Below are 10,399 nucleotides of genomic sequence, written 5' to 3'. Positions count from 1 at the left end.
TCATGGCATGTCGGGAATCACGCCTTCTCGGTATCCGACCATAGCTGCTTTTCCTTAACGGACTACGGGCACACCAAACAGATACTGGCGATGTATACACATTTTCTTGGACCGATACAGTATCTAAAACGTTGCGCTATCGACGCATCACGCCACATCTCGTGGAACACAATCATTTGCTTGAAGGGGGCGAGAACCGTTTGCCGCTAGTGGCGTCGAGGCCGGTTTGCGAGAGAGGCACTGGGTGAAGCAGCTCGGATCGCGCAGGTCTGCGGAGCAATGGACCGTCTGTTTGTTTTACCGCCGTGTGACTTCCAAGTTTTTTATGGCTGAGCGTCTTCCGGATCCGAGGGACGTGCACCGGAAACGGGAGTGGACGTCATTCCTTTGGCCGACCGTGTCTGAAGTCGAGCAGTGGGCCATAGTCATTTGCACGTCTTCTGGCAGCTTAACGTTTTTCCAGTGGTTGAAACTTCACTGCAGCTTTGGATGCTCGATGACCTAGATTTAGTTGGTCGCTTCGGCGCCGAGACCACTCAGTTTTCGTAAAGACTGATCTTGCTCCCCGCTATGAGCGTGATAATTGTGATTGGTTCGGTTCTGGCGCGATTTTCTGCACTGCTGTTTGTATACCGGACTCGGTTCACCCTCCTGTTGTTGTTCCCTGTTCCTGTGTCTCACTGGGTGAGCTGGGTGCCGTGTCGCTGCTATGAAAGCAAAAAATGGTTCAAATGGCTCTGAGCACTATGGGACTAAACTGCTGAAGTCATTAGTCCCCTAGAACTTAGAACTAGTTAAACCTAACTAACCTAAGGACATCACAAACATCCATGCACGAGGCAGGATTCGAACCTGCGACCGTAGCGGTCTTGCGGTTCCAGACTGCAGCGCCTTTAACCGCACGGCCACTTCGGCCGGCCGTATGAAAGCATTACAGCTTCAATTTAGTAGTTGTCATAGAGTTTTTATTTGATTGTGTCTTTTAGATTATTGGAGTCTTGGACTGCATGGGGTCACGCAATTTTTTTATGTTCAGTGTGTCATTATTTCGTTCAAAATATTTTTTTGGTCGATACGTTGTGCACTAAATCACCAAGTCTCCTTTAGATATTTGGAGAACGCAAGATTATGAGTCTTAAGGAGACAAATCTTATTGCATGTACTGGTGGGTCATACTTCCAAGCCAAACTTGTATTTAACGTAGGTGAGCTTCATCAGCCAACCGTTCGCGTCTTCCTTCCATTTATGTTTTCCGTCTCTCGCGACGGTTAAGTAGATACCGTTTGATTTGAAGCTGAATCTCGGTTGGCCGCTGCACTTCTTTACAATCAAATGATAATTAAATCAATACCCTTAGCTGTCGACAGGCGTTGATATACATTAACGGCGACAGTTGAAAATATGTGCCCCGACCGGGACTCGAACCCAGGATTTCCTGCTTACATGGCAGACGCTCTATCCATCTGAGCTACCAACGGCACAGAGAATAGTGTGTCTGCAGGGATTCATCCCTCGCACGCCCCCCGTGAGACCCACATTCCCAACTTAATGTCCACACACTACATTCGTAGCACCCCTGCCCATTACACTCATTACTCGCAGCAGACAATCTTACCGAGTCCCGTAAGAGTTCGGGCAATGCGTGTGCATCCGCACAGAAAAAGGTCAATGGCCGGTCAGCCTTGACTATATGAAGATGGTATCTGTTGTTTCGGACATGCCCGAAAGAACACATACCACTTTCATATACTTTAGGCTAACCGGCCATAGACCTTCTGTGCGGATGCACACGCATTGCCCGAACTCTTACGGGACCCGGTAAGATTGTCTGCCGCGAGTAATGAGTATAACGGGCAGGCGCACTACGAATATATCTTTATTCATATCTGTACAATCAATATATATATATATATATATATATATATATATATATATATATATATATATATATATATATATATATAACTCCGCCTAAGCCGGTCCCAAGCCCGGTTGTAAAAGGAGGAGGGGGAGGAGTAACACCTCGTAAAAAAACCTTGGTTCACCTGGCCCGGGTGATAGTACCTTGTGAGGGTCCCTTGCCAGGGATACGGCGAAGACCTCAACGGTAGTGAAGACGGAGATGAAGATCATCGGTACGGCGGAACTGGCGGAAGAGGCAAGCATTATCAACAAGATAAAGCATATTGAAAAGCCCAGACACGTCTGTGTGGCAACCACCGGTACTCTGGCCAGCGTCTGTTCACCATGTGAGGTGCGGCTGAACACCAAGCTCCAGGAACTAACAATCCCTGGTTCTAACTACCCAACATTAGCTGGAACTTAATTACAAGCAGTATGATTCGTACAAGTAAAATTAATATTACCCCAGGTGGCCAATCCACTCGCCCTGTGGCGACAACCAAGCTATCGGATTCTGGGGAGCTTGGGATCGTACGACAGAGAAAGTCGGAGTTCTCTAGTAAACGTCCACGAAAGTCCCATACATTTATTGGCACTTTTAACATTCAGACACTAATTCAGACAGGCAAACTTCATAATCTTACAACAGAACTCAACAAACAGCAAATTCAAATCCTTGCTCTCCAAGAGACCAGATTCACTGATTCAGAAACAATAGACTACAACAATTACCGTATCTTTAAAAGTAAAACAGACAAGAAAATTGGCAAAGGAGCTGCAATATTTGGCATGGCTTTTATTGTAAATAAGGACACCCTTGACTCTGTTATAGACATGAATCAAATCAGTAACAGACTAATGACCATGCGAATCAAGCACACCAACAAAATATATACATTTATTAATGTTCATGCACCTACCAACATTGCCAACAAAAAAGAACCGGAGAAGACAGAAAAATTTTGGGAAAAACTCGAAACTGAAATGTCCAAAATTCCAAAGGAGGATGTAAAAATTCTTCTAGGGGATTTCAACGCGCAAATTGGCAAAGAGAGGAAATATAAAAAAACAGTCGGTAATTACCCTGCACACAAATTCACAAACAAGAACGGCATGAGACTCATCGAGTTATGTCAGCAAAACAACCTAAAAATCGTGACAACATCACTTCGAAAAGACCCCAAGAAACAAAAAACACGGAGATCACCAAACCTTCAGCTTGGTGAATTTCAAATAGACCATGTTGCGATCTCCTATGACTTCCAGAAAGAAATACACGACGTTCAAGTCCGCAGAGGGGCAAATATAGATTCTGACCACTACCTTACCAGAGTTAAAATTAAATTCACTCCAAAAAGGAAACGCCAAAGGAAATCACCACTAATTCCCAAATTTGACTTGAAAAATATCAAGGAATCAGAAATTACAGAAGCATGGGATAAACAACCAACAAACAACTGGAAAGATTTCCGAACGAAAATTATACAGAAAGCAAGAGATTTGATTCCGTTAAAGAAAATATCCAAGCATCCATGGTGGAATTCGAATTGTGATAACGCATTAGAAGAGAGACAACAAGCCTTTTTAAATTACAATTGTGACAAATCAGAAACCACACAACAAACATTTTTCAAAGTGAGAAAACAAACAGCTAAAATACTTAGACAAACTAAAAGAAAATACCTTAATGAACAGCTAAACACAATTGAAGAAAACTTTAAGAACCACAACACTCAAGATTTTTATAAAATATTCGCAAATCAAATCAAAGGATACACTCCACAAAATCTCTGCTTCCGGAAACAGAATGGAAAATTGTCACTAACTAACAAAGAAAATTGCCAAGAACTAGCTAAATATTTCTCACAACTCCTAAATTGCCCACAACCAAGTACAAGATTCCCCAGATTACAACCAGAACACACGAATGAGACTTCACTACCACCATCTCAAGAAGAAATTTATAGTCACATTAGAAAACTCAAAAATAATAAATCATCGGGAGAAGATGGAATTGTAGCTGAACTACTGAAAAACCTTGGTCCAAATTCGTTAAAAGAGATCACTAGCATCATCAAAGAAATTTGGCAGACAGAAAATATCCCAGAGGAGTGGAAGTGTGCACTAATTCACCCATTGCACAAAAAGGGAGAGAGATCAGACGTAAACAACTACAGAGGCATTCCACTTTTACCAGTTACCTACAAAATTCTATCTGCATGTCTCCTAAAGAGGGCACAAGAACAACTAGAACATACAATTTCAGACTACCAAGCAGGCTTTCGTCCTAATAGATCATGCCCGGAACAGATATTCAACCTTAAAACTATTTTAAAGATTAAAGCAATCAGGTCAAAACCAATAATCTGCACATTCGTTGATTTCAAAAAGGCATACGATTCCATAGACAGACAGTCTCTATGTCACATTCTCGAAGAACGAGGCCTAGACACTAAAACCCGAAAACTAATTGAACAAACACTAACAGAAACCAAATCAAAAATTAAATTCAGAGGGGAAATTTCGGAACCATTCTCAATTAAAACAGGAGTAAGACAAGGAGATGGGATCTCACCACTATTATTCAATATAGTTTTGGACAAAGTTATGAAAGAGTGGGAAGTAACACTAAGGAAACAAAGCTTTTGGAAGCCAATTGAACTAGGAAGAGGTAAAGGAAAATTGAACATCCCTTATTTAGCGTTTGCAGATGACTTGGCAATTATAACTGACAGTGAAGAAACAGCAGTAAAACAAATTGAGACACTTAAAGAATGTGCTGAGAAGGTTGGCCTGCAAATCTCCTTTGAGAAGACAGAATTCATCTGCTCAAAATTAGATATTTCGAAACTAAAAACAAATTATGGTGAAATAACTAGAGTCAAGCACTTTAAGTATCTCGGTGAAGTTATTGAACCAACAGGACTTGAGAAAATAGCACAAAAAAACCGATTACAGAAAATCAAGAAAGTATTCGGACTTATTCAAAATATATATAACAAGAAATGTCTATCAAAAGGCACTAAAATCAGACACTACAACACAGTCATCAAACCAACAGTCACATATGCAAGTGAAACACTCTCCCTGAATAGAAAATTAGATTTACACGAAATTAAGAAAGTAGAGAGAAAAATTATTAGAAAAATCCTAGGACCACGATACACACAAGATGGATACAGGCTGCAGACTACCGAGACAACCGAAAAAATATCAAACATCGAGGCAGATATCAGGAAGAGGCGGATGAAGTTTTATGGACATATAGACAGATTACCTGGAAACAGGTTAACTAAACGTCTATTGGACTATATGACATCACTTAAGGCAACAATACCCTGGGTGACTGAAGTTAAGAAGGATTTGAAAAAGGCAAAAATTGACATAACAAACACATCAGACCGGGATACATTCAGAAGAAAAATCGACAAGTGGAAGTTTACTCCAGAGACGGAATCTAAACCTTTCCGACCAAAGTGGACCGAAGAAAGGAAGAAGGCCTTTGGGGAGGCAATGAAGAAATACTGGGGAAATAAGAAGAACATTAAGAAATGTTAATCACCTGCTTATCGTTCTCCCATGGGGACATTCGCTAATAATAATATATATATATATATATATATATATATATATATATATAGGTGGCGCTGGTTGCCCTGGTCAGTTATCATTCTGACGCCTTATTGCAACTGTTTTGTTTACGCTGTCAGCTCGTAATGATCCCTCTGTTCGTCAGGCTACCATTGTATGTTTGTGAACTTTGGGCGTGTTCCCACTGGTTGCTTAGAAAAGGAAGAGTGTGGTGAGCAATGTATCGGGCTTGCCGGAAGTAATTTCGGGGCCGTTCGTCTGGACTACATTGCCTGATGCGTGGTGGTTTCACAACGAGCGGCGTTAATTGTTTCTCTTTCCTTTTAATGAACTCCTTTTAGGTAAACCTGACTTATTTGCTGTATTTTATTCAAACACATTCTAAAGATATTCATTGACGGCCTGTTTTGAGGACTGTTTTCCTGTCATGTTATAAGACGCTGCTAGTTGGTGCATTCTTGACTTTTACAGAGATTGTTTTATCGATTCTCAGTAGCTGTTCTTAAGCTGTTTTATTTAAATGTACGTTTAGTCAAAGTCCTGCTGACCTGACTGGTAAAGTTACTTTCTTGGGGAGTGTTAGTAAAAATATTGATACGAATTATATTCAGTCCTTATTTTGCTCGGTCCTCCTACTCTCAGGCAACCTTACGCCAGTTCTGCGTACCAATTTATATATAAGTCATTCGCTGTCCTATTATCTTCGACGTTGCACATCAGAAGCACCATCGATACCGCAGACAATGCATTATTAAGCTGAGCTGGTTGCTACTGGCCTCGCGCCCCACGCAGGGAACGAGGAAGAAGTGAGCAGTTTTATTTAGACAGGTCGTCCCAGGAGCAATGGTCAGTTTTGTAGCAAAAGAAAGGAGTGACCTTTCGAAGCAAAGATTTAAACATAGGCTCTAAAATGCATATCTTAAGAGCTATGAGCACTTGTTCTGTAGAAAAGATGTATTCTAGAGTATCAAAGATCAACAAATGTTCATGCTAATAGCTCTTGAGATATTCACTTAAGAGCCAATGTTTATTATATTTTTTTTCTTGTTTTACTCCATACTGTTTCCTTTCAAAATATGGAAGACAAAAAGTGTACTGTAGAAGAGATTTTCTTAACAGTATCGAATGAAGAAGAACTCATAGCTCTTAAAGAACGTATTTTGCCCATATTAACTAGACTCTTTAGCCTCGAATTGTGCTACAATTATTCAGTATAGATAATGATACAACGGTGTGACTGACGTCGCCTTTTTAGACGTATGTTACAAAAATCTTTCCAATTGATTCCTGAGTCTATTTTGGAACCCAGGTATTTCATTAAAGGTGTCTAAAGTTTCTTGTATTTTCTTATCAAGCTCTTGCGCAGAGATTTTACTTTCGCGCGTGAGGAAACTTCTGCCGACGTCTTTTCATAGCCACGGTGTTGTACCTCTCTTCTGTTTGATAGTGTCACCTAGAATTCGAAATAATGAACTTTTATTCTCAGTGTTGCTTAATTAGAAGGACCAAGCTTAATTTTCTTTCATTGGCAGCTGTGTTCTTGCTAAAAGTACAGCTGCGATACATTACAGTTCAGATCTTTATGATTTCCGTGATACAATAGCTTTCGTTTATCACACAGAAATAATTTCTTGTGCAGCAACTTCACTAATTCTCATGCAAATAGCTCAAATACTGCATTACAGAATTCGTAAGACTTCATCTAATAATGTGTCTTTAAAGTGTAAGCGCCTACAATATAACATATTCTCTTATAATAATTATTATTAGACATAGAACGTTTATGCTCAAGGCACAGCTAAATTAGTATTCTATAAAAGTAAATGTTTTCTTATTTGTTTTTGTTCGCGTTTTTCTACACATCAGTCCGCAGCAGGCGTCGTACACGTAAATGAGTTATAGGACGATCGTCCCTGTTATATCCCTGAGTACAGACCACTCCTTCGGAAACAACCTGTATACTCTGCGAGTCAAATAACTTAATCTTGGCTGAGGTAATTGTGGAGTTATAACTCACTTTGTTACACTAATGGGTGCCCAGTACCTGTCTCTGGTCAAAAAAAAACATATTAGTAAGTGTAGTAAGTGCGATGTGTGAAAATAAAATGTCATGGATATTTTGAAAGAATTTCATTCAGTCTGAGAATACAATGTGTATGTCAAGGGGGAGAAGCGGGGAGGGGAAGCGTGGGCGCTGCTTGAAATTTTCGCACGGTGTGGAAAAATTCCTGGAGCCGGCTCCGGCAGCGCAAGTAAGCCGGCTTTTCCCATGAGAGTTGCCCTTCTGGCAATACACCAGAGCGGCCAACTTAAGAGCCAGGGAGTCTTCCCCGAACTCTCCGGCAAAAGCCACTCGAACGGTCAACGCTTCCCTCCTTGAAAGATCGATTATAGGAATTATTTTTCCTGCAATACACGCTTCACAGTGTTTACTCTGACACAGCCGGCCGGAGTGGCCGTGCGGTTCTAGGCGCTACAGTCTGGAACCGAGCGACCGCTACGGTCGCAGGTTCGAATCCTGCCTCGGGCATGGATGTGTGTGATGTCCTTAGGTTAGTTAGGTTTAATTAGTTCTAATTTCTAGGCGACTGATGACCTCAGAAGTTAAGTCGCATAATGCTCAGAGCCATTTGAACCATTTGAACTCTGACACAGTAAAACCACGGAGACCTGCTCTCGAAGCTCATTCTTACACAGACTTTAGACGGAGCCCATTCAGTGTTAGATTCGCGGGGATGTTAAGTCATTAGCACGGAAATTTGTGTCGTCTTTAGTTAATATGAAGTGACACCCTTTATTTTGGAACCAGTTATGTGTAAAATAACATCGGCAGATATCTACCTGCGCCATCACAGTATGCTTGCGCTTAGCTCGAGCACTGTAACTTCACTAACTGCCTGCACATCAGTCACCACTGCTGTTGCAGTAACAGTCATCGTGGTTACTGTTGTGGCGTAACAAGTTTGCTACGCCACACTGGGAAGGGAGCCGAAAGAAAGGCACGCGTACACACACGCCGACTGGCGTCAAGTCTGGAACAGGATAACTATTGAATGGTAGCAAGAAAAGTACGTAGCTGCTTTATACTTAACTTTTATTCTTTGATGAATACAGCGTTCTTCTTGAGACATTTATACTATAACTCTCAAAGTAGGTAAGGCTAATGGCGCCTTGCTAGGTCGTAGCCATGGACTTAGCAGAAGGCTATTCTAACTGTCTCTCGGCAAATGAGAGGAAGGCTTCGTCCGTATTGTCGCTAGCAATGTCGTCGTACAACTGGGGCGAGTGCTCGTCCGTATCTCCAGACCTGCCTTGTGGTGGCGCTCGGTCTGCGATCCCACAGTGGCGACACGCGGGTCCGACATGTACTAAATGGACCGCGGCCGATTTAAGCTACCACCTAGCAAGTGTGGTGTCTGGCGGTGACACCACATTCCGCCCCCGCAAATCGGCGAACGGTCGTGTGATAAGGCTTCCGCCCGCCGTGGGAGGACCCCATGTTGACGTATGCGATGAGGTGGGGAGCCTAACAACAGGCGAGGCTGTGCCACCCGCATCCGGCCATTCGGTCCGAGGGGATCTAGGAAACGCCTGAAAACCTAGTCCAGGGTGCACGTCAACATGTGGTGTATGCGCCCGTAATGAGACAGGAGGGGCCGAAGGGTCGACCTCCATTGCGTCGGGGTACCCGACGCGCGATGACGTCATGTGGTCCGGAGCGGGCAAGAGGTCCATGGCGGAGGACGGCTGGTCACGGGAAGCGATCGGCGGCGCGTGACCCAGGGAGGCGCTTGGCGGCTGTAGCGAAGCGTCGAATGCGGGCGGCGCCGGCGGGAGAACAGGCGGCGGCGGCGGCAGCGGCGGCGGCGGCGGCGGCGGCGGCGGCTGCTGCGGCGGCGCGTCGCCATGGGGCAAAATGGAAGGCATCGTCGCTAACACCTGGGGATGAGGCGAGCCAGTAGATGGGTCCCCAGGGCGCTGACCGGACGGCACCGTCGCTGAAAGCAGACGGGGAGCGGCAGAACCCGTGCGACGACAGAGGCGCAGCTGATTGAGATGCCGACGCACCTCACCAGAGGCCCCCAAAACCAAATACTTCGCGCGGCCAAGGCAGCGAAGAATGCGCCCTGCGAGCCAACGCCGTGAACCGCGATAGTTGCGATAAAATACAACGTCGCCTGGAGCAAAAGCAGGAGTCTGCCACTGCACAGGAACCTGATGCGGCGGATGCAGCAAAGACATCAAGGTTCGATGAGGACGACCGTGGAGCAACTCAGCCGGCGAGCGACCATCTCGGGGCTGAGAGCGATACGAAGACAAAAAGAGCAACAATGCGTCCTCCCGAGAATGCGACTCTTTCAATTTCAACATCTGTGACTTGAAAGTCCGGACCAATCGTTCAGCGGCACCGTTTGACTGAGGCGAAAACGGCGCGTATGTCAGATGTTGAATACCATTGGCCTGGCAGAATGACTGAAATTCTGCAGACATGAATTGTGGGCCATTGTCGGAAACAATAGTCTGCGGAAGACCTTCAATGCAAAAGATAGCAGACAACGCTTGGATGGTGGCGGAGGACGTCGTGGAAGACATGCGGACAACAAAAGGAAAATTACTGAAGGCATCGACCAGAACCAACCATCGAGCATTCCAGAATGGACCAGCAAAATCAATGTGCAAGCGTTGCCAAGGGGAAGTGGCTTTTGGCCATGCAAAGACTTTCCGCGGCGGTGCGGTTTGTTGTTCGGCACACGCCATGCAAGAAGAACACATATTCGTAATCGCAGCATCGATTCCGAACCAAGTACAGTGCTGACGAGCAAGTTGTTTCGTTCGCACTATACCCCAATGTCCTTGGTGAAGAAGCTGTAAAACAGAGGACTGCAACGAACGTGGGACCACGACT

This window comes from Schistocerca serialis, chromosome 5 (assembly GCF_023864345.2).
Source record: "Schistocerca serialis cubense isolate TAMUIC-IGC-003099 chromosome 5, iqSchSeri2.2, whole genome shotgun sequence".
NCBI classification, from domain to species: Eukaryota; Metazoa; Arthropoda; class Insecta; order Orthoptera; family Acrididae; genus Schistocerca; species Schistocerca serialis.
This window is presented reverse-complemented; position numbering follows the sequence as displayed.